Source organism: Pinus tabuliformis, chromosome 9 (assembly GCF_031772625.1).
Source record: "Pinus tabuliformis cultivar Carrire ecotype Pingquan chromosome 9, CPIR1, whole genome shotgun sequence".
In the NCBI taxonomy this organism is placed as follows: Eukaryota; Viridiplantae; Streptophyta; class Pinopsida; order Pinales; family Pinaceae; genus Pinus; species Pinus tabuliformis.
The window spans coordinates 1,846,314,204-1,846,337,714 of record NC_142307.1 but is presented as its reverse complement, the minus strand read 5'-3'; positions in this window follow the sequence as shown (position 1 = coordinate 1,846,337,714).

Here is a 23,511-nt window from a genome sequence, read left to right as displayed (position 1 = left end):
ATTAGTGAAGATGATGTATGGATGAGAGTCTTTTTCCAAAGTCTAGATGGAGAGGCTAGAAAATGGTTAAGAGAACTGACCCGAAGGTCTATAGCAGATATTGAGGCTTTAGATGATGCATTCCTAAAGAATTAGGGGGATAAGAAGGATCTACTATACTACCACATCGAGTTTGGGAAATTAAAGAGGGAAAATGGTGAGTTGTTGTCTGATTTTAATAAGAGGTTTAACCGCATGTACAACAAGATACCAGCTGAAGTAAAACCCACCACTACCTCCGCTAAACTCACTTATTCCAGTGCCTTTGATTCTGACTTTTGTCTACTGTTGAGGGAGAGACGATGTGCTACCTTGGCTGATATGCAAGATGCAGCCTTGGAGGTAGAATCAAACATCATGGCTGTAGAGAAGCTAAAGGGGAATGTTGATAGAAGGAGACAGAGGGGCGAATCTTCATCATCTTCAGATCCAAAGATAGATAAAATGACCAAGATGATAGAGTCATTAGCCTCTGAAATCTCCAAATTAAAGGTTGAGCACCACCCTGGGAAAGGAAGAGTTCCTAATACCTTTGCTCCTAGAAACCTAAATCCATATAGAAGAGCTAATGAGCGGTTGTAGATTCTGCAAAGAAGCAAAGATGCCGATGAAGACCAAAGGGTGAAGACCCCTTTCCAGAATGTAGTCATGGAAGAAGAGCAGTTTGAAGAAGATGACGAGATCCATTGTCTGGAAGACAAAGGTAGTGCCTCCTTTTTGACCTTAGCTGCCTATGAAAATTCATTATTCAATGACTAGATCAACCAAGAGTGGGATGGTGGAGTTGTTTTGCAAACTGATGATCAAAATAGATATGGTCTGAGGTCGAAGATGAATAATGCCAAGGAAACTCATGTTCAGAGAGTTGTTGTCCCTACAATACAACAAGCTAATAAGCAAAAATGACTGACAGTTGATCCCATCATCCTCAAAGCTCTAGCTCACGAGGTAAGAGGCCTTGACAAGTCTCCTTCTCCTTTCAGTTTTGTAGAAATTTTGAATAATATAACACTTATTCACAGAGATTATCATGATTATACACTATTGCGGAATACATGCACAATACATAATCTCCTCTACGTTGATCAACAATTTAGCAGCATAAAAAACAATGAAACATCAATAGCATGCACACATTAACACAGTATGTAACCCGGGGAAAGCTTACAGCTGAAAACCCCACACTATCTGTATATTAATGATTGAGAACATGTAACAATACATAGTACAATACTCCTCACAAGTATCCAACACTATCTCCACCTGTTACACACAAAACTAGCTCAGATCCGAACAAGACACAGGTTCAAATCTCCTCTGCTGCTTTGCCTGCCTCTATTGCACAATACCATGTGAAAATCACCCACACTGAAAATCACGTGAGCACAGGCTATTTCACTGAGAATATACTGTGCAATCCTCATGGACATACTCAATCCATTGATTGTGCAAGATCTCATGCACAACTATAGTCACAACTGATAGCAATCTCAACCTCTAACACTTGTCTCCACTGAATTGTACATGCACTGACATGCAACTGAGTTAACTGATGTATTCTTTAGTTGCTTTATGAGTTAATATTTAATTCACACAACCCATCACTAGTCTATTTGCAGTTACAATAATTACAACTAGTTCAACCAAGTCAAACTGAACACAACTCCATCAACTCCACATCTAACTCCACCAAACTCAACTGCTTGAGTTCTAACTGAAGTCCTGCATACAATAGCTCAACTGACCCACAAAGAAAGTGTATTTCCTTTTGACAGCTGCATGTGCCACATCTGTAGCTCAAACTGAAGTGCTCCAAGAGGATAAGATAATGTTTATAGTCTAAATATTATTATGAGGCAATAATATTTGACTTTTCTATTTTTAGCCTGGCAGTCTAAAAATAGACTATGATCACTCCGCTGTGAACCAGAAATAGAAGTCCATCTATTTTTCCCAACATGACCAATCATCCATAAACAGCATCCTGCAACTCATAGACCATGATCCATATGTCTAAAAATAGACTTTGCGCCATAATTTGCCTATGGGTCCACTTAGTGAAGGCGACTTCTTTCCACTAAGCTCCATCATCTTGTTGCATTCTCAACAAGTTTTGAACCAGAAATTCAAAAGCTAAGCATACCTATACCCCTGATTGAACTAGTGAAGAATGAGTCCTTCAAGAGATCTATCCTCGAGGCCCTTGAGCCTAAAGCCATCCAAGCCTCCATTGACTATGTAAATCTACAAGACGACAAACCAGTTGTTGTTCTTAGCCCAATGATTGAAAATTGTGATGACAACTCCCCATCATTCTATGTCTCTTTGAGTATTCATGACAAAATCCTTCACAACTTCCTTCTGGATACAGGAGCCAGCCATAATCTAATGCCCAAGGTTGTCATGTATGAGTTGGGTCTTGACATTACCAAGTCTTATCATGACCTGTTTCCTTTTGACTCTAGAAAAGTGAAATGTTTGTGATTAATCAAAGACCTAGCCATCACCTTGTCTCAGCTGCCCATGAAGAGCATGATGATGGGTATTGTGGTAGCAGATGTACCCCCCAAGTTTGGCATGTTCCTTTCCAAAGGTTGGATCAAGAGACTAGGTGGAACATTTCAAAATGATCTGTCCTATGCTACTGTCCCAGTTTTTGGAGGTGAAAATAGGAGATTATACAGAGAAGCTCAGTTGGCTTATATCATCAGTGATGAAAGGAATCCCACTAATCATCCCATCTATGTTGTCGACACTCATTTTGGAGCTTGTATTCTTCAGATTGAAGAATCCCAGTTGGCCTCCATGCAGCTTAGGAAACCGGTTTGCCAGATCACAGAGGAAGAAGGCGCACAAATTTGGGACATGTTCTTTGATGGAGCTTGCTCTAAGGAAGCTGTAGGGGTAGGTGTAGTCCTTGTGTCCCCCACACAAAAATGCATTCATTTATTTTTCAAGTTAACTTTTCAGGTCACAAATAACATAGCAGAGTACGAAGCCTTGATATTGGGCTTAAACGCTGCTAAAGAAATGGGCGTCGAAGGTTTGAAGGTGTTTAGAGATGTAGACCTTATCATTCAGCAGGTGAACAAAATTTTCCAAGCAAAGCATCCAAGGTTGAAAGCATACAAAGATGAGGTATGGAAGCTCACGGGTTCTTTTAATAGTTTCAGCATTTCTTACATCCCTAGAATGAAGAACGAGCTTGTTGATTCCCTTGATGTGTCTGCTAGCATGTTTATTCCTCCTTTGCCTCCTCAATTGACTTATGAAGTTCAGGTGAAATATAGACCATCTTTGCCTGGCAACGTCAAATACTGGAAAGTTTTTGAAGATGATGATGAAATTAATAGGTTTTTACAAGTCATTGATGAATTTTCTGAAATGCACATTGACCAAGAAAATGAAACCATTGAAGAATGCAACCAGTGCAAGCTAAAGGACGAGATTGGTCAGGATAGCATTGTTCAGCTGCCTAGTAACCGTATACCCAAAAGATTGGTGCCCCTAGAGAAGCTGTTTGATCATAATGATGTACCTTATAAGCCTTCCAAAAAGGAAAATGAGTCTACAGTTCATAGACATAATGTAGGGATTCCAACCCATCCAAAGTACATAAATCTGTCCACTCACTTGTCTTCTTCCCAAAGTTCCGAGTATTGCACCCGGATGAAACAATTTGATGATATTTTTGCTTGGGATTACAGTGATCTTAAAACCTATGACACCAACATTATCCAGCATAAGATTCCACTGGAGAAGAACACCATCCCTTTTAAGCATAAATTAAGACCTATCAGCCCTCTCTTATTGCCTTTGATTGAAAAGGAAATCAAGACATTGATGGACGCCAAGATCATAGTTCCCCTAAGGTATTCAAAGTGGATAGCTAACCTTGTGGTAGTAAGAAAAAAGAATGGAGAAATCAAGCTTTGTGTTGACTTCAGGAATCTGAACAAATGCTCTAAAAAAGACAACTACCCCCTGCCTAAGATGGAACACTTGCTGCAAAAAGTTTCAGGGACCAGAGTCATGTCTTTCTTAGATGGATTTTCAGGTTACAATCAGATTGTTGTACATCTAAAGATCAGGAAAATATTGCCTTCACTATTCCTTGGGGCACTTTCATGTACTCCAAGATGCCTTTTGGACTAATGAATGTTGGGGCTACTTTTTAGAGGGCCATGGACATAGCCTTTGTGGGAGAGAAGGACAAGTTTGTCCTTATTTACCTTGATGACATAACAGTCTTTTCTAGCTGTCACAAGGATCATTTGTAGCGTTTGAAGAAGGTGTTTCTAAAGTGCAGACGGTTTGGAATTTCTGTGAACCCAAAGAAGTCTCATTTTTCTCTACAAGAAGACAAACTTCTGGGACATATTGTTTTTGCTGAAGGTGTGAAGATCGATCCAGAAAGAGTTCAAGCAATTCAGACATTGTCCATCCCAAGGTCAAAAAGGGACATTCAATCTTTCCTGGGTAAGATTAACTTTGTCAGGAGGTTTATTCCAAACTTTGTAGAGCTAGTGAAGCACATCACTTCCATGCTGAAGAAAGGATAAGAAATAAAATGGACAGATGGTGCAAGAATCTCTTTTGAAGCCATCAAACAAGCTATCATGGAAGCTCCCACTCTAATCAGCCCAGATTATACCAGGGAGTTTTATATCTTCTCTTTTGCCTCTTATGATACACTTGCAACAATTCTATTGCAGAAAAATGATGAAGGTGTAGAGCACCCTGTGGCCTTTTTCAACAAAACTTTGAGGGATGATGAACTAAGGTATGACCTTATTGAAAAACAAGCTTATGCTCTCATAAAATCTTTAAAGGCATTCATAATTTATATTCTGCATTCCAAAGTGGTTGCGTATGTACCTTCAACCTTAGTAAAAGATGTCCTAACTCAGCCAGATATTAATGGAAAGAGAGCTAAATGGATTGAAAAATTCATAGAGTTCAACATAGAGGTGAAGCCCACCAAGCTTGTCAAAGGCTAGGGCTTGGCTAAGCTTCTGGCTGAGGAAAATTGCAGTTTGTTAGACATCAATTACATGAATTCAAATTCAGGTGGTGAGTGGACAGAATAAGTAGTAGAAGAGCAAGAGAAGAATAAGTCTTTGGCTGAAAATCTAGCCACCTATGAATGGTATTCCAGTGTAGTTCATTTTTTGCAGAAGCTAGAAGTCCCTCCAAGGCATAGCTCAAGTCAAGCCTGGGCAATTAAGCTTAGATCAACCAAATTCTGCATTAATAAAAACCTGCTTTATTGGAGAGACCCATCAGGGATCCTCTTGAGATGTCTAGGCAAAGGACAATCTGTGGAGGTCATGCACCAATTCCATTCTAGCATCTGTGGAGGGCATCATTATTGGAAAACTAGAGCGCACAAGATCATGAGAGCTTGGTATTATTGGCCTACTTTGTTCTCTGATGTGTTTTCTTTTGTGAAGTCTTGTGACAAATGTCAGAGGTTTGTAGGCAGATAACAACTAAAATCTCTGCCCTTGAAGCCAGTACACACCAATGATCCCTTCCAGCAGTGGGGCTTGGACTTCATAGGTGAGATCAATCCACATTCCAGTGGCCGGCACAAATGGATCTTGGTAGCCATTGGTTATTTCACCAAATGGATTGAGGCTATACCCACTAAAAATGATAATCATCAGGTTATCATAAAATTCTTCAATGAGAATATTTTCATGAGATTTGGTTGCCCAACCAAGCTAGTCACTGATAATGTAGCAGCTTTCAGGGCAGAAGAATTGGTGGACATGTGTGAATCCATGGAAATTCAATTGGTGCATTCTACCGCATATTATCCTCAAGGGAATGGCCTGGAAGAATCATCTAACAAGAGTCTTGTAAGGATAATAAAAAAACTGTTGGAGGACAACAAAAAGAACTAGGATTCCAAGTTGAAGTTTGCATTATGGGCTGACAGAGTTACCAACAAGAAGTCCATAGGAAATTCTCCATTTAAGCTGGTTTATGGCGTTGATGTTGTTTTTCCTGTCCAGCTGATTCTCCCTGTGGCCAAATTTTTGCAAGAAGAACAGGATGAAGAGAATGACATGGCGAGGAGAAGGAGTAACTTGGTTGAATTACAGTAGATCAGGGAAAAACTGGTTGAGAAGTCAATAATTTATCAGAAGAAGATCAAAGAAACCTTTGATAGAAAGGCAAAAATGGGCAGTTTTCAGGTTGGTGACTGGGTTCTCAAATGGGATGCATTAAAGGAAAAGAAGGGCAACCATGGTAAATTTGATGCCTTATGGATGCGACCATTTGTCATTGCTCAAGTTCAGATGAACAATACTTTCATTCTACACAACTTGGAGGGGGAAGGTGCTTTTGATGGCCCAGTCAATGGGCGGTTTTTGAAACTTTACTTCATATGAGGCTTTAAGGCCTTAATATTGTAATAGGTCTTTTCAGTTTTTGTTTTCTATGCAAATAAACTCCATGCCCAATGGAACACTAGGAGATAAGTTTGTTTTGGTTGTTACTGGAAAGGAAATAGTCTGCAGTTCTTGAAACCTCATAGGGAGGCTTTCATCCCCAGAAGGAGCCAGTGTTAGCCCTGAGGTACAATGCTGCTATTTTGAAGACTAAAGGAGGGAAATGGTCTATTTTCAGAGCGCATGAAAACATGCACTAATGTGCAAAAGCCCCCGAAAACCTTACCTTTCCGTCCATATGTGCCCCTTTGCACATTTCTCAAGGTCGTCCCATACCTTCGTGTCCCCTGTTGTTGATCTTCTCACTAATATGATGGTTCGCACTTCATCCGACTGACTTTATACGCTTGACCAATCACCACTGTTAGATCATTTCCGCAAGATCTAACGGCTATCGCGCATATCGCTCGGGCAACAAGCGAGAGGGATACCCGCCCGATAAGGCGGTTTCCTCTCTCTCCTCTGCTGCAACTTGGCGCTCGATGAATGGAATCACGCGGGCTCTGACCTTTACCGCTTATCGCCCGATGACCGCGTGATATAAACCATTTCCGCTCGAATAAACCGCTCCCGGGCATTATCCTTCGAGAACCTCCTCCACCCGATAGCTATTTGATCTACCCATCCAAGATCTGACGACTCGGACTTATTCCGCTCCTGCCACGACTTCAAGGTTCTGACGATTGATATCCTCCGCCCATTCCTCCCGATCCAACGGCCCTCGTGCCCCTGTACCCCACTTCCAACCAGTCACCTGGGGAGGAAATTTGTTGGTTTTGTCAGTGTTTTTGATAGGCGGACAGTTGAATTGAAATAACAGAATGCATGGTCGAAAGGGGAAAAACAACAGCACGACGCAACCGAACCAACAGAAATGATCATGGAACATCACTGGCACGAGTGAACCACCTGACAACGCGGTGAAATTACCAGAATTTGATTACCGTGTTTGTTAGAAATAGAGCCCTTTGAGCTCATGATTGTCTAATTATGGCATCAAGTAGTTAGAAGACAGAGGGATAGATTAAGACATCTCGAGCCTCAGAGAGTTTGAGAGTATTGTAACAAGCCTATAAATGGCTGAAAGTTTGAAGTATTAAGGGTTCAACTTTTGGAGATTGTGGATACTCTGCTCCTCCCAGCGTCTCATCTTCATTCTAGTAATACAAGCTTCTTTTGTTGTTACATGTTCAATCACCATCTTCTCCTCTGTTCTAAGCTTGCACTTGAATAGGTTATTCATGTTTTCTTCTGTGTTTAATGCCAAATAACTATCATCTTATCTATGCATTGATAAACTAGATTTTTACTTTCTGTAGCTAGCCATTCATATGTGTTTATGTATATATCTACTGGTACAGTCAGGATTATCCATCTATTCATTGAATCTATAAACTATTGAGCATTAGTGGTTGAAAGCCTTCTCAAGCTAAGGGTGTTCATGCATGTCTTGAGTGACAACAGAGTTGAAATAGTCGTCTGACTTGATCCAAACCCCAATCCATTCCAATAGTTCAGAGAACGATATTGAAGATTTATAAGCACTCTAGGAAACTCTCCTAGGTTGTAGCTCGGAGATGCCTGGTAACAAGCCTCACACTCCTTTGTCCATTCGAACTTATTCCCTTTCCTTTGCAATTATGTGATAGGATAAGCAATCTATGAGAAGTTCCTGATAAACCTCTTATAATAGCTTGCCAAACCCATGAAATATCTCATCTCATCGACACTCTTAAGAGCTACCCACTCCATGATGGCTCTTATCTTCTCTGGATCTACTGCAATTCCTTCCCTGGAGACAACATGTCCCAAGTAATGTACCTCACTATGAAAGAAACTACACTTTCTAAGCTTAGCATACAAATTATGCTCCCTCAACAACCTCAACATTGTTGCCAAATTCTCAGCATGATCTTCCTCATTTTTAGAATATACCATTATATCATCAATGAACACAATAAAAAACACCTCCAAATATGGATGCCACACACAATTTATCAAGCACATGAATGTATCTAGAGCATTAGTTAAGCCAAATGGAACAACAACAAACTTATAATTCCCATACCTGGTCCTAAACACAGTCTTGTAAATGCCCACTTCTTTGATGCATACCTAATGGTATCTGGATCTCAAGTCGATCTTCGTGAACACTATTTCCCTTCAGTTGATCGAACAAGTCATCAATCCTGAGCAAAGGGTACTTTCTCTTGATAGTCACTTTGTTCAATTGCTTGTAGTCAATGCATAATCTAAGAGTGCCATCTTTCTTCGTCACAAACAAGACCAGTGCGCGCCAAGGTGATACACTTGGCTTAATGTATCCCTTGTCCAACATTTCATTCAACTCTATCTTTAACTCAACTAACTCAGGTGTGCTCATCCTGTAAGGTGCTTTTTATTTTGGTTCTTCCCCTGGCACTAACGCAATAGAAAAGTCTACCTCCCTGTGAGGTGGAAACTCTGTAATGTCTTCAGGAAATACATCCTAAAACTGCTGCAAAATTGGATACCTGTTGAACACATCTGCATCCTTAGCCTCCTTATCGTTGTCACTAGAAATGTGCACTGTGAATAACACACACCCTTTCCTGCAGTTACGCTTTGCTTGCATAATTGTCACCATCCTAACTAATGTGGCTTTCTTCTTACCTTGTAAGACTTTTGGTTCTCCATTGTCATCAAAACGCTCAATAGCTTTGTCATAGCAGTCTACCTTGGTTCTATGAAGATACAACCAGTCCATGCCCAACAACGTATCGTATGAACCCAACGATAATACATTCAAATGTGCTACAATAGGCATACCACTCATGTCAAATGTGCAAGCTCTTACCCAATGCTTCTTCGTACATGTAGCCAACTGCACTAACCAAGATTCTGCATGCAATTCCTTACTCAAACCACACTTATCCACCAAGTGAGGACTAATATAGATATAATTAGATCCAGGGTCAATCAAAATAGAAATAACTTGTTCACAAAGCTTACCATCCATATCAATGACAGATGTTTGGTGTTCTGCCTTCCTGTTGTCCACTACTGCATAGATACATGGAACACTCTAACCAACATCCCCAACAGTCTACGCCTCCTATGCATTGTATATCTGAGGAATACCACCCCGATTCTGTGGACAATCTCTCTTAAGGTGCTCCTTACGACATGTCCAACACTGCAACCGACCAATGTCGTCACCTCTATGTTGATGCATTACCCAGGTTCAGCAGTGAGTTTAGCCAAGCAAATCTTGGTACTACTGGCCCTTTCGGCAACAGTCCGCATAGCGTGGACTGAGGTCTCACCCAAAGTAGTATGGGAGGGTGCTGGAACTAGGTTTCTGCACCCTAGGGATGTCTTGATGAAGGTTCTGGAGGTTCGTGATCCTAATCTACACGCTACGCTGCTCCGTGCAGCTTTCTATTCTTCGCAACCCGTGCACACCTTTGTGAATATAGTATTATTCCGATCTGATCCTTACTGTGCTATTATATTAGTTCTTAACTTAGTTTGTGCGGGCCCAATATTCTTATTACTTATTCAACTTTCAGATTAGCGTGCGTACTCGAAAAAAATATAAATGCATAAAGATAACCAGAACATAGAAATACAGATCTGCAAATAGACGCACAATATTCTGAATCAATATTATCTTTATTAATACTCAAGTACAATTACAGGCCTGCCTCCATCCTGCACACTCGGCTACAGGGGTCCGCGCACTCAATTGCGGATTCTACTAGGCCTCTGCGCACTCAGCTTCAGAGCCTCTACCTACTACTACGACCCAATACACTTCAGATTCACTTCTATCTTCTAACCATGCCTTCACATCTATCTATTACTTGTATAAACTCTGACTCCCTTTACACTTAGAGCCTCGCTCTATTTATACAATCCCATGGTTCGCGGACCATGGTTAGGCCGACCTACTATATATTAAATTACATTATTTTAGGGTGGACAACCCTCAACTCTTGCGCTCCGCACCCGTGTTTTGCGGGGTCTTTACATTACACTTGACCGAACTCGAGCTTCAAACCCCAAAAGCATGCTATGGGGGGATCCGTTGCCCAACAGGCCCCCAACACAATCATTGTGACTCATCTTGAGTCACTCTGCTGGTGTGGCGATCTTGGCACGAAGTCCATGCAGTACGTCTCGCGCAGGTTGGGTGTCCGCAGCACATTGTCCCGCTGCCTGTTGTACTTGTTGCACCTGTGTCTCTGAACTTTCATGAGCAGGGTCACATTCCTGTCCAACCGCATATAGTTCCTGCATCTGTGCTAGCTTTCCTTCAATGGTAGTTTTAATTGTGAACGCTTTATCGATCCATGGTTGGATGCGTGCTTTAAGCAGGGCTTCCTTTTGGTGCGCGGCGTCTAATTGGTCCTTTAGTGCCCTTCCCTGCTGTAGTCGAGCGAGTTGTTGAGTAAGGGCAACCTTATGTACAATGCCTTATACACTGTCATACTCCTGCTGCAACTGGCGCGCCTCTGTCTCCAGGCGTTGCAGGTTCGAGTCTTCCTGCAGGTGCGTAAGTATGGTTAGTGCTTGCTCCAACATCTCGGTGCACCCCTATGTCACCTGGCCAATTTGTTCCAACCCCATCTGGATAGTGCAGGCGCGGTACTCTCTGACTTCTTGGGGTGTGGAAGGCTGCACCTTCAATCTCAGATCGACGATTTGCAGGTTCAGATCCAACTGAACCTTTACCGTTTCCTCCCGGGCCTTGTGGACTCCAGCCGCCAATCTGTGGACCCGCTCTGCTGCTAGTAGCTCTATCGGCATGGCGAACTCTAGAATGCTCCTGCATGCATCCTCTATGGCCTGCTCCAATCCGCTAGCTTGCACAACCAACTCATCCCTCTAGATGCTGAGCTAGTCCATGTTGATTTTCTGCTCATGTAGGACTTAGATCGCTCGGCCCTCTCGGGCACGGAGTTTGGAAATGACCCCATCCTGCAGCTAGTACAATATTTCCTGCGACAGGGCGGCTAAGTTCAAGCCGATGCCTTCCATGCTACTCATCGCAGCCTGGTCATCCTCGCTTGCTGCTGCTAGCGCGCCTTCGGGCAATATGAAGGTGTTACCCATACGAGCGCACAACGTCTGTTCAGCCTCAGCGGTTCCTGCTGCGACATACTGGGCCATTGTGCCTGTTTGGGGGTGCTGTACCTGTAAACCTTGTAGTCGCGCGCTGAGTGCCCCCAACATAGTGTTTTGCTCCATCTACAATCCCTAGAGCACGTCCTCCGCGACTTCATGAATCGTTTTGTTGATATCCAATAGATCACCTTCTTTGAGCGTGATCGGGTTGACGGATGTCTTCGTGGCTTTTCCTTTCTTCCTAGGGGTTGTTTTCTCTGGGTCGCGCGACCGCTTGAGTTGTGTTGATGTCGTGCTTGGGCTCGCGCGGTCCTCCTCCCTTTCCACTTCCCCGGTATGCTGCCCCGAGGACATCTCTTGTCCCTCCTCGACCTCTCTGGTTGGTGCGGTTGTGGTCTCTGTCGTCTGGGCTGCTGCTGCTGCATCAGCCACTTTCTGCCATGTGGCTGCTTCGTGTTCCTAGCACCTCCTCTCAGCCAGCTGCGCGATGCGCAGCTTGGTGTGCTTCTTTCATTTTTGAGATGAGACCTTCTCCATTTCTTCCAAGTCCGGGGTGCACCACTCTTGAGGCCATGACTCCATTATTGCGAAGATCGCATCATCCATTGCAATGAATAGAAGCTTCACCCATTTTTGTGCTGGATCCTTGTGCGCCTGGATATACAAGTTATGCATATCTGCCTTGAATTCTGTCGTGCTTTGCAAGCTGTTATGAACTGTAGGGGACAAGTGCGGCCTGTGGTTGATCCATGTTCGGATGCTCACCTCCACGAACACCCAGAACACCTTTATCTCGTGAATCCTATTCGCGTCTCTTGTAGCCCATAGCGAGGTGTACCTCGCGGCTTCGAGCAAGTCACCCTCAGTAGTGGGAAACTGACTATCCGCTGGCACCTCCCCTGCAACCAACAGGATGGATAGGAGCAACCACGCATAGTGGAAGGTCTTACCCTACTCCTAGGCCTCCTTGCAATTCATCAAGAACTCGTTGCAAAGGAACTGCGTCCAGTTGAACTGGACCCCCTCTGCGCATTGCTTTGCCAACGCAATCACAGATGCTAGTACTTCGTCGACGTGACATTTCCTCATGAGCTTGCTGACCAGCAGTTGGGTGGCTACGCGCACCCCTTGGTATTTAATACTTGCTATTGCGTACCCCCGCTTTCTCTTTTCTAGTTTATACTTGGCCTTCATAGCTTCTGCGAGGGCCAAGTCGTTGCTTTTTCCTGCTATGGCCGCGGGGTCATTTCCTTTGACTGGTAGTCGAGAAATTTGGTGAATTAGATCGGCCATGATGGGAATCGGCTCCTCTAGCCAGAGATACCCATCATGCACCAGGCACAACAACTGCCTAATGACAAAAATGGTGATGGGCACGCAGTGGTAGTGGGGTATCCATCGCAGATGGAGTAACCCAGCCTTCTCCACACCGCGCAACCATTTCTGCTTTATTAAATTCTCCGCGGCCAATTGTGGGAACTTCTCGTTGTCCGTGAGGTCCCAATATTTGAACTTCATAGTAGGTACTCATCCCAATGGCAGACCTTCAAACCTTATATCATTGGGAAGGAGCGGGGTCTGGAGCGCACTCTTCGTGGCCTCCAGGTCCTCCGGTACCTTGGCTTTCCCCTTCCACGAGGGGATGTAAGGGGGTAACTTTGTCACGAAATGCTTTTGGGAGACATCCTCCACCTCATCGTCTTATGCCTCAATTTGGGCGATCAGGGCTTCTCCGCCATTGATAATTTTCCAAACTGTGGGTTTCTTGAGGATACACGGACTGGCCCCATTGTTTGCTTATCTTTCTGTGGCCACGACGTGCGCGGTGATTTTGGAACTTCTGGCACAACTTTCGCTGCTACAGGCTCCTCATGGGCCATACGGGGCTCCACGGTAACTTCGGTGAATCGCACTCTTGTTCTAGTAGCCGTCATTGTGTCTACACTTGAGGATGGTAAGAGTATGCGGTGCTCAATGCCTTGTACTTTCTTAATTCTCAAACAACCAAGTGTTGCATTGGAGGTTTTATAGTGTCTTTTGAATTTGAATTCGACCCTTCCCCCCACTTGTGCATCATTAATGCCTTCTTGGTGACAGATCATCCCAAATCTAGCTCTTAATTCGTGTCTTAATTTCCCGCCTCTCGCTCCTTTTTGCCTTAAAGTTGACCTCTTGTCATGAACAGTGACACCAACGGTCACCTCCCAACCTACCCGCGTAGCAACATAGCCCCCTATGCGTGTCCATGACCCCTGTGACATACCGATCCTGTGTGCAACCTCTGTCTTGCGCAACTCCCATACAGACTTTTTTATAGTCCCGCGCTCTCTTTCAACTGCTTGGAGCGCTGAGACTGTGCTTCCTACAGATAGTCAGGTGGTCGCACCACCGGTGCGAGGCTTCAATTTTTTTGCCAGCCCAGTCCACGGGCACCCCTCAATTACCCTCGCGTCCGTCAGTGTGTCACGTTCTTCCTTGTATGGTGCGCTACCCTGTTTACTTTGTCTAGTAAGGTGTAGTCGCAACCATGGTAGTCAGGTCACAAATTCTTCTATTACAGTAGTATGGCTGGCTATACCTTGTCCCATTGTGCTTAGTTGCTCGGTGCAGCATGTTTGCGTGACTTCGATTTCCAGTTTGTTGATTTCTTCATCCAATATCATGCTTTTCTTTCTCAGTCATACCCAATCTTCTTTTCATTTGTGAAGTTTCAAGTTCCCTCTCCGAATGGCTTCTTGTAACTACATAATTCATTTACCCGGGTCCTTGTGTATTGTCCCAACTGTGGGAGCTGTTGTATGGGGATTCTTCTCTGCTCTTATGGTTTCGTCTCTTCTCGTCAGTGTTGGGGTCATTTCTGCACTCAGGTTTTTGCTCATGGCCTCATAGGCCCATCGAACCGCTGGTACGCGTAGGTCCCAATCAGTTCATCTCACTTGGTGAACTCTGTTCATGATTCTGCATAGCTTTTTGAATGCTCCGACGTGGAATATTTATGGGGTACGTCGCTTTTCTTGCTGCCGCTTTTGGTTTTGATTTTCGATCCTTAGTCTAGGATGTGCTTGTGTGGACTGCACGACACACGTCTGCACCCATCGACACAGGTGGGCACGCAAGCTGCTTCATCCTGGCTGCCCTATTCTCGTTCGACACTGGGGGCTTCCAAACCACAAGTGTATCTGCCTTCTACATTTGCGCCAGTTTATAATGGTCTCCTGATGTGTACTCCACCAATGTGAAGGTGTTGCGCGTAGTGCCCATTCCAGCGCACTGTACCGTTGCTGTTCCAGTACTGCACTTTCAAATTTGTCCAGGAATTCATCCAGCGATGTCACTCCATCATAGCTAGCATTTCCCTTGCCTTTTTCGTCACGTAGCATAGTGATCTAATCATCATGTTGCAATTCAGCATTGTCACTTCGTGCAACCGGTTCTGCCAGCATTCTACTTCTTCGTCTGAATCCGAAGTATAGGAGCTGTCGCGCTCCCACGAGATTCTCCCATCTGTAGTTGGGTTCACCCGATCCTGGTCTCGCACCATTATCTGGTAATATAATCCAAGTCATCATCGCTTTCATCATTGCGCACTGGTTCAGTGTATCACGCTCCTTCGGTTTGGTCTAGTGGGACTACTATGCGTAGGGACTTTTTCTTGAATATCATCTGCCGCTTCTTCAGGTTGATGACTCCATTCATATCAGTGGCCCAATCTATTCCTAGCAACACAGGATAAGGATTACTGTCATCGACAATCTATATTACTTCAAAGTTCGTCTGTGTACTCGCGCCTTCGATATCAACTGTTACCCCTTGCAACCTTCCTATAGGAAAAATATTTTGTTGGTTCGCCATTCATAATTGAATAGGGGACCATTGCAACGTGGGCTTGTCCATGCATTCCCATGTTTGCTTCGCTAACACATTCGCGTCCGATCCCAGATCTAGGATGACCTGATCCATTTCTTACTCACTAATCTGTGCAGTCAATCTCAATTCCCTCCCAGTGTGGAATGCGTGCTTTCCCAGTTTCTGGAATACGTGCGGTTCCCTAGACCCTGCGCACCTGCTAATCAACTCCTGTAGTCCCTTAACTGCCTTATTGTTGTGCAATAGTTTCATGCATGTCTCCAAAAAGGTAGTGAGCATAGAAGGATCCATCCCTGGCTCTGGTTGACCCTTACTACCTGAAGTGGAGACCTTCATGAAGCTCTTCTTAGCTTCCATGAACATCTCCTTTGGGCGTTCTAAGTCAAACTCAGGTTCCTTTGTAGGAGCCTTGTGAACCCATGTATCTTCCTCGGTCTGCTTCCCCTTATCCTCTCCTGTGGTCGTACCACTTCTGAGCATCATGTTCACATTTGGGTCTTCTTCGCGCAGTTCAGACCTCATCATTTGGATATTCTGAGTCAAAGGAGGCTGGAATACCCCTTTCTCACGCATCTGTGCGATCAACGTGGGACAATCTATTGCTTCATGATCGAACTGAGAAAAGTATGAACAAGATATTCTAATCGGGTTGGTGCAAACGCAGGCGTAGTGCCCTGGTCCTCCGTAACTGTAGCAAATTAACTGTCCGCGGCCCCTTCCTGGTCCCATTCCTCCTCATCCTCGACCTCTCCCTTGAAATCCAACGCGTGCCATCCCCGCAGCTGGGTCGAGGCCTCGCATTTCTGTCTGCATTCTATAGGTTGGGGTATGATCCATGATTAACTCGTAGATGCAACAAGTGCGCTCGTCGTGGCCTACTGACCTGCAGAAATTACAAAATAGCTGTTGTGGAGTCTGTGTATACTTCTGCAACAAATGAAAATTATCCATTGTGTTTTTTCCTCCTATCTGACAGATCGCACACCATAGCGCGGGTGTCGTACTCGGCCTTGTTTGTGCCTTTGGTCTCAATGACATTGGTCCCCCTCCTGCCAAGTAGTTTGCAAATACTGGGCAATGATCCTTGTCATGGCCCTGGCCTTTGCATTTTATGCACCATACTTCCTCGCGCACCTCTGGTCGCAGTGCCCTATCCTGCTTCAAGCTTTGCATTTCCAGGCATAGATTCTTTAGTTGCGCGTGGATTCGTTGAACTCCCAACTCAAGATCATGTATCGGGGTCTCATGCAACCTCATTGCCATTTGCAACGCTTTGGCCTGGGTTAAAAGCTTCTGTTGTGACAACGCCATCCTCAGGTGTGGTGTCAGAGATGCCACAAACCATGCGCAGTGTTGCACATCCATTAGCGTCACATTAGCCTCACGGATCGTACTCTTCAGCCGCTGATCCAGATCCCAGGGGGTCTCACCTGGAAGCATCGCGATCTCTTTAAACCCAATGATCGACTGTGTCTCTAATTTCGGCCAGCTAAATTCTCTGTTCAACACATTCTAGATCTCTGTTATCCCCGCATTTGGGTGGTCATTAGAGTGCTTGATATACCATGTCAACGCGCGATCCTGCAGTGCGCTCACCAATGTAGCCTTCTTAATGTTGTCGTCTGTGACCCCTTGCGCTTCCCACACTGCTCTTACCATGAACTAGAACTAGTCTGGATCCTCATTCCCTACTCCTCTGAATACGGGTAGCTTGATCGCGCTCGCCATGTTAAACTGTGGGGTTGGTGGAGGTGGAGTGGGTGGAGATGGAGGTGAAGGAGGTGAAGCGGGTGGTGGTGTGGGTGGAGGTGGTAACTGCGGAATGCGTTGCCTTATCAAACTGACCGCACTTCTCGGAGAGACTCGAGTGAGCTCTTCCTCGCTCTCTCGCGAAGGTGAAATTAAGGGACTGTTTCCTAATTCCCCGCTACCTTTGTAGATCTTTCCGCTCCACGTCGTTCCAAACATTAATGTATTTGCATAACCCACTTTTCACATAACAACATCTTAATCCAAGTATTCAAAGATTTAATGTACTTACCTCGCGGTCCCTTGAGAAAACGTCATTCTGCTTTGCTATAGCTCATGGTCATGTCTATCACAAACTCAGTGATAAATCCCCCTATTACCCGATCGAGCCAATGGTCCACAACTCACGCGATCTTGTCTTCTGATGCCTCTAGTTTGCACACTAATTCCGAAGTCCACACTATCGGTTGGTCGAGCTTACACCTTCCTTGGTTGTCGGCTAACCTCGCGATCCACTCATATAGTTCAGAAGGAAAGGATGCAAAGAAGATCTCGTGGATTTCTGTATACACGTAGTGATCCAGCCACCTCTTCTCGGATACCTACGGGGTTCTATTTTCTTGTGTCGCGAACTCGTGAATCTTCTTGTCCAACCACTCTTCAATTTCCTTCTTTGTTGGGTTCCAGTGGCATGACATCAGACATCCCTTAGGTAGATCTCAGTCCCGGCAGCGAAACCATTTGTTGGCTACGTGGGGCCTGATCTAGGTTCAACAGTGAGTTTAGCCAAGCAAATCCCAGTACTACTGGCCCTTTTGGCAACAGTCCACGAAGCGCGGACTGAGGTCTCACCCAAAGTAGTATGAGAGGGTGTTGGAACCAAGTTTCCGCATCCTAGGGATGTCTTGATGAGGGTTCTGGAGGTTCACGATCCTAATCTGCGCGTTGCGCTGCTCCACACAACTTTATATTCTTCGTAACCAGTGCGCATCTTTGCGAATATAGTACTATTCCGATCTGATCCTTACTGTGTTATTATATTAGTTCTTAACTTAGTTTGTGTGGGTCCAATATTCTTATTACTTATTCAACTTTCAGATTAGCGCGTGTACTCGAAAACAATATTAATGTATAAAGATAACCAGAACATAGAAATACAGATATGCAAATAGACGCACAATATTCTGAATCAATCTTATCTTTATTAATACTCAAGTTCGGTTACACACCTGCCTCCGTCCTGCGCACTCAACTGCAGGGGTCCACGCACTTAGCTGCAGATTCTACTAGGCCTCTGCGCACTTAGCTGCAGAGCCTCTACCTACTACTACGACCCAATACACTTCAGATTCACTTCTATCTTCTAACCATGCCTTCACATCTATATATTACTTATCTAAACTCTGACTCCCTTTACACTTAGAGCCTCGCTCTATTTATACAATCCCATGGTTCGCAGACCATGGGTAGGCCGAGCTACTATATATTAAATTACATTATTCTAGGGCAGACAACCCTCGACTCTTGTGCTCTGCACCCACATTTCGCAGGGTATTTACATTACACTTGACCAAACTTGGCCTTCAAGCCCCAAAAAAATGCTATGGGGGGATCTGCTGCCCAACAATGTCCCTGTCTAGTTGCATTAAATCTCTTTTGCTACCATTTTCCTTTACCTTTGTCCTTTCCTTTCCATCCATTCTAAGATTCATTATTACGCTTTGATTATTCATAGCAATGCTTTAGTTTCCCAATAACTTCCTCAAGTGACCAAAGCTCATAATACTCAATTTGATCTCTAAATGCTAATAGAAAACCACTGACAAATCTCTGAAATTTAGCCTTCTCATCAGTAAGATATGGTACATACCTCAATAGCTCCAGAAACTTGGTCGTGTACTCTTCATATGTCATTGATCCCATCTTTAGCTCATAAAATTCCTTAGCCTTACTGTCGTAGTACCTCTTTGACAAGTACTTCTTCCTGAAAATCCTCTTGAACTCCCACCAACTCAAATCATTTGTCCTGATGTCTCTGACCCGCTTAACATCTTCCCACCAAATGTATGTTTTACCTTTCAAGTTGAAGATCGCTACTCTGGCCTTCATGTTATATGTGTACTCATGCAACTCAAAGAATTTTTTCATCCCAAGTATCCAAGCCTCTGCATCTTCTGACTTCTTCACATCTCCATCAAAAGTAGGTGGCTTCACTTTCTTAAACTCATTGGGCAAGTATCCCCTATCATTTCTCCTATAAGGATGATAATGATGACGACCATGATGTATATCAAAACCAAAACTAGAATAGTACTTGTGCTCATCACCCCTTCTATCCAGAGTGTCCAACAACCTGTCATCTCTCACCGTATCAAATCTATCCGACTTGTGTCTACCACTATACCTATTTCCATATGCCCCATTAGTTCCACTCCCATGTCCATGGCTGATCCAAAGTGGCCCTTGTCGTTGCAAGTCTGACAAATTCTGAAGAAGTATAGCATTAACCTCTTCTTGTTTCTCTTGTTCCTATATGATCCAGTCATCATCTGCCTTACAACTCCTTATCTCTTCCTTCAAGCTTCTCAATGTAATTTCCAAATTGGAAAAGTTCCCAACACCACACTGCTCTTCGGATTCATAGGGAGAGTCTTTGTAATCAATCATCTTGCTAAGCATTTGATCTCTTTCCTGCAATGCATAATATGTCAGATAAACCAAATCATAATAAATCAACTTACCTTAGTATAGCTGGGGAGGATACCTTGTCTGCAAGAACACCAAATCAACGTGATACATGTATAGCATAATCACAACAACATATATACATACGCAAATAAATGTATCAACACATAAACATCACTCTAACTAGGGTCCAATCATCAACGTAAGGCCATACCAACAATGCATGCTATGACATCATGCATGACAACAACCATTACTCCATTGTGCACATTGCCACATGCAACTAATGACATGCATAATCAATGCCTAATCAACTACACATACACATAAATGCATGTAGTCGAACATAAGCGATCAATTCTTGTAATAAGCCTACAAGACTGATACATGTAATCAACATATTCAAGAATGTAACCTAACATACAAGGATGTAAGTAGTCGACATAAAATCAACATGTAAGGGACATATAATCCATATGTAACCAGTGACATACTCATGACAAATACATTTCACGAAATCAATATCAAATTCTCCATGACAACCTTACTACCATCATGATCAACATCAATCAAATGAAATAAGCACATGGAATGCAAGTGTAAGAGACACACATGCAACTGACATGCATGCATGACCAACACACACATCCCATCCAGTCTGAGGGGTGAACCATGCTCTGATACGACTTTGTAACACCCTCCTCCCACATCCACCCAAGTAACCATGCCAACTGGGTAAACATGAGACAAGAGGATATTATGATCATATTCGACCTCCTATGTGACTTTAAGGAAGTGGAATCAACAGAAACATCTCACACAGTCATCCAACATCATCAACAGAACCCTCAGGAGACAAGTCAGCCACTCAGGCAACCTGTCCTTGGGTCCCACTATTGTTCTGGATATCTTAGGCCATAGTCACTCTCATGCTATGGGCAAGGGATCAACCAACAACCTAAAGTTTCTCTCACAGACTTGCTTGTCAGTGACTAGAGACCAAAATTTCCAGTTCTGTGCCAACAACCCTGAGATTCAAGCCACTTTTTCAGGCCCAAAGACTAGGCCACTGCCCAGAATGGAGTGATAGCTTGAAATCATTAAAAATACAGGGAAACAATGATGCAAAAGCAATAATATGAACAAGATCATAACCATACCCCTACTAGTCATGCCAGGCATTTCGTCAAACATATCATCATGTAACCTATAGGTGTAAACAGAATTAAGTGTAGGGATCTCATACTTATTTGAGAATCTCTATGAAACATTGTTCCCTGATGTCATTTGTTGCATTATCATTTATTAGGCCATAGATACACTATCCATTCATTTACAAGTAAAAACATGCTAAGATCCATACATAGCTACTTTCATAAAATATACATATAACCAACATAATAAGAACATAATTACCATAAACATATGAGGCATCAAAATACATATATACATCAATACATTTACACATGAAAATCAAGAGAATCAATTCTCATTAATGAATGCAATAAACCAACTAGATATGGGACTATCATGTCCCCCCCAACCATAGAATGCCTGAGCGAAATTTCTCTTCAGCCATTCACCCCCGTGCCATATTCCAAGCATGAATGTGGGATTCAAACCAAAATAACCAACCAGGGCATACCAAGGCTAAACCACCTCACCCTCATCAATAGAAACCAGGCTTTACCGTAATCCATCCTGGATCACTAGGCCAACACAATGAATACATCATAACAGGCTTTATCGTGATCTCCACCCGATCACTAGGCCAAGCAAGCATGGATGCCACCGAATTTCTCCACCTACACCATGAGGAATTTTCCTTTCTCCTAGTCTCTCAGGCTTTACCGCAATCCAAACTTGGATCACTAGGCCCTAAACCAAGACCCACTCTCGAAGCTTTACCACATATCCCAAACTGGAGATTACTGAGCTCAACGGAGAGAAAACCACCTTTTGGCTTTATCGTATATCCTAATTCACTAGCAAGGATTCCTAGGCCCACTAAGGAAACACAATCTTGGCTTTACCACAACCCATATTCTGGCTCAGGGGTCACTAGGCTAGTGGCTTTACCGTGATCCACAGTCTGGTTAAGGGAAAACTAGGCCATGTTCTTAATCATTCCGAGATCCACCCCACTCAGCTTTGAATCCATCCGATAATCCAGCTCAACCAAAACATGAGAACCCCATCACACCATGGCTATCTGGAAATGGAAAGGATAGGTTGAAAATAATGTTACACCTGGAAAAATCCATGCCATGATAGAAAAGAACCACATGCACTGCCATGCATGCTAAATATAGCAAGGAAAATACACATGCAAGTTGATACCTGTAATGAAGCCTATTATAGCTACTTGATCTTTGCTTCCTCTTGCCTTCTTTTCATTTCTTGCTCCAATGGCAATATTGCTCCAAGAAACTCTAAGTGTCCAAGCGTATGATAGAGAGAGATAATAATGAAATAGCTCAAAAACTCAACTGAAAAAAGGTTGCCAACTAATCCTCATAATCCTTTTTATGAATGAGGCTGTTCATTTTCCATTATTTTTCTTCATTTTCCTCCTCACATGTAACTTGTGACTTTTCACCTCCCTTTTCTCCTAATTTCCATTATTTTCATATATAATTGTGCCAAAAATTCCATTTTGCCTTTCCAAAGCCTTAGCCTTTTCCTTTGCCAATTTCCTCAGCCATAAACAACCAAATGAACACCCCTAAGATGTCTTTCCCAACATTCAACTTAGAATAAGTGTCCCATCAACCGTGGTTGTTGATTTTAACTTTTATTACATGGAATTTTCACCAGGGCTGTTACAAAGGGATATGAGGTCACCCGTAACTATTAAAAAAATAAAAAGGTGTCATCATAAATAGATGAAAATTAAGTACACTTCATTAGGGATCTTGGATCAATCCAATGAAGTTGAAATTTGAATTGCAAATGGTAAGTGACATGTAATGCTAATTAGTGCAAATTGGGGCAAATTGAAATGTTCACATAAAGTGTTAATTTCATGGATAATCAATTCTCAATCTTGTCTTTGAGGTTTCTGTGAGTTTCATTATTGTTTAGATTATCTTCCCGATACATCGCATAAGGATTATTCTTCATCGACGTTTCGAACCAGCAACGGTGGTTCATCTTCAAGATGTGAAAGAATATTGGAAGACTGGTCTTATTTTTCACTTATATATATAGAGATGCTTAGCCGACAGATGTAGTTAGTTTAATTATTCTTTTTCTTTTTTTAGGTTTATGGTTAATGGTTGTATTAATTTTATTTGTTTTAATTATATAATTTTTTAATTTAATTTTGATTAATTATTATTATTTTAATTAATTTAATTTGCTTAATAATTTCTAATTTAATTATTCTAATTATAATACTTTTAATTATTAAATTTAATTTCAATCGCTGTAATTGTATTTAATTATTGATAATTAGTTTTAGTTATTTATTTATTTTATTTGATTTTATATTATATGATTTTTTAAAATTAAATTTATATTAATTAATTACTTATTTTAATTATTTAATTTTAATTAATTAATTATTTTAATTATTTTGATTATAATTATTATAATTATT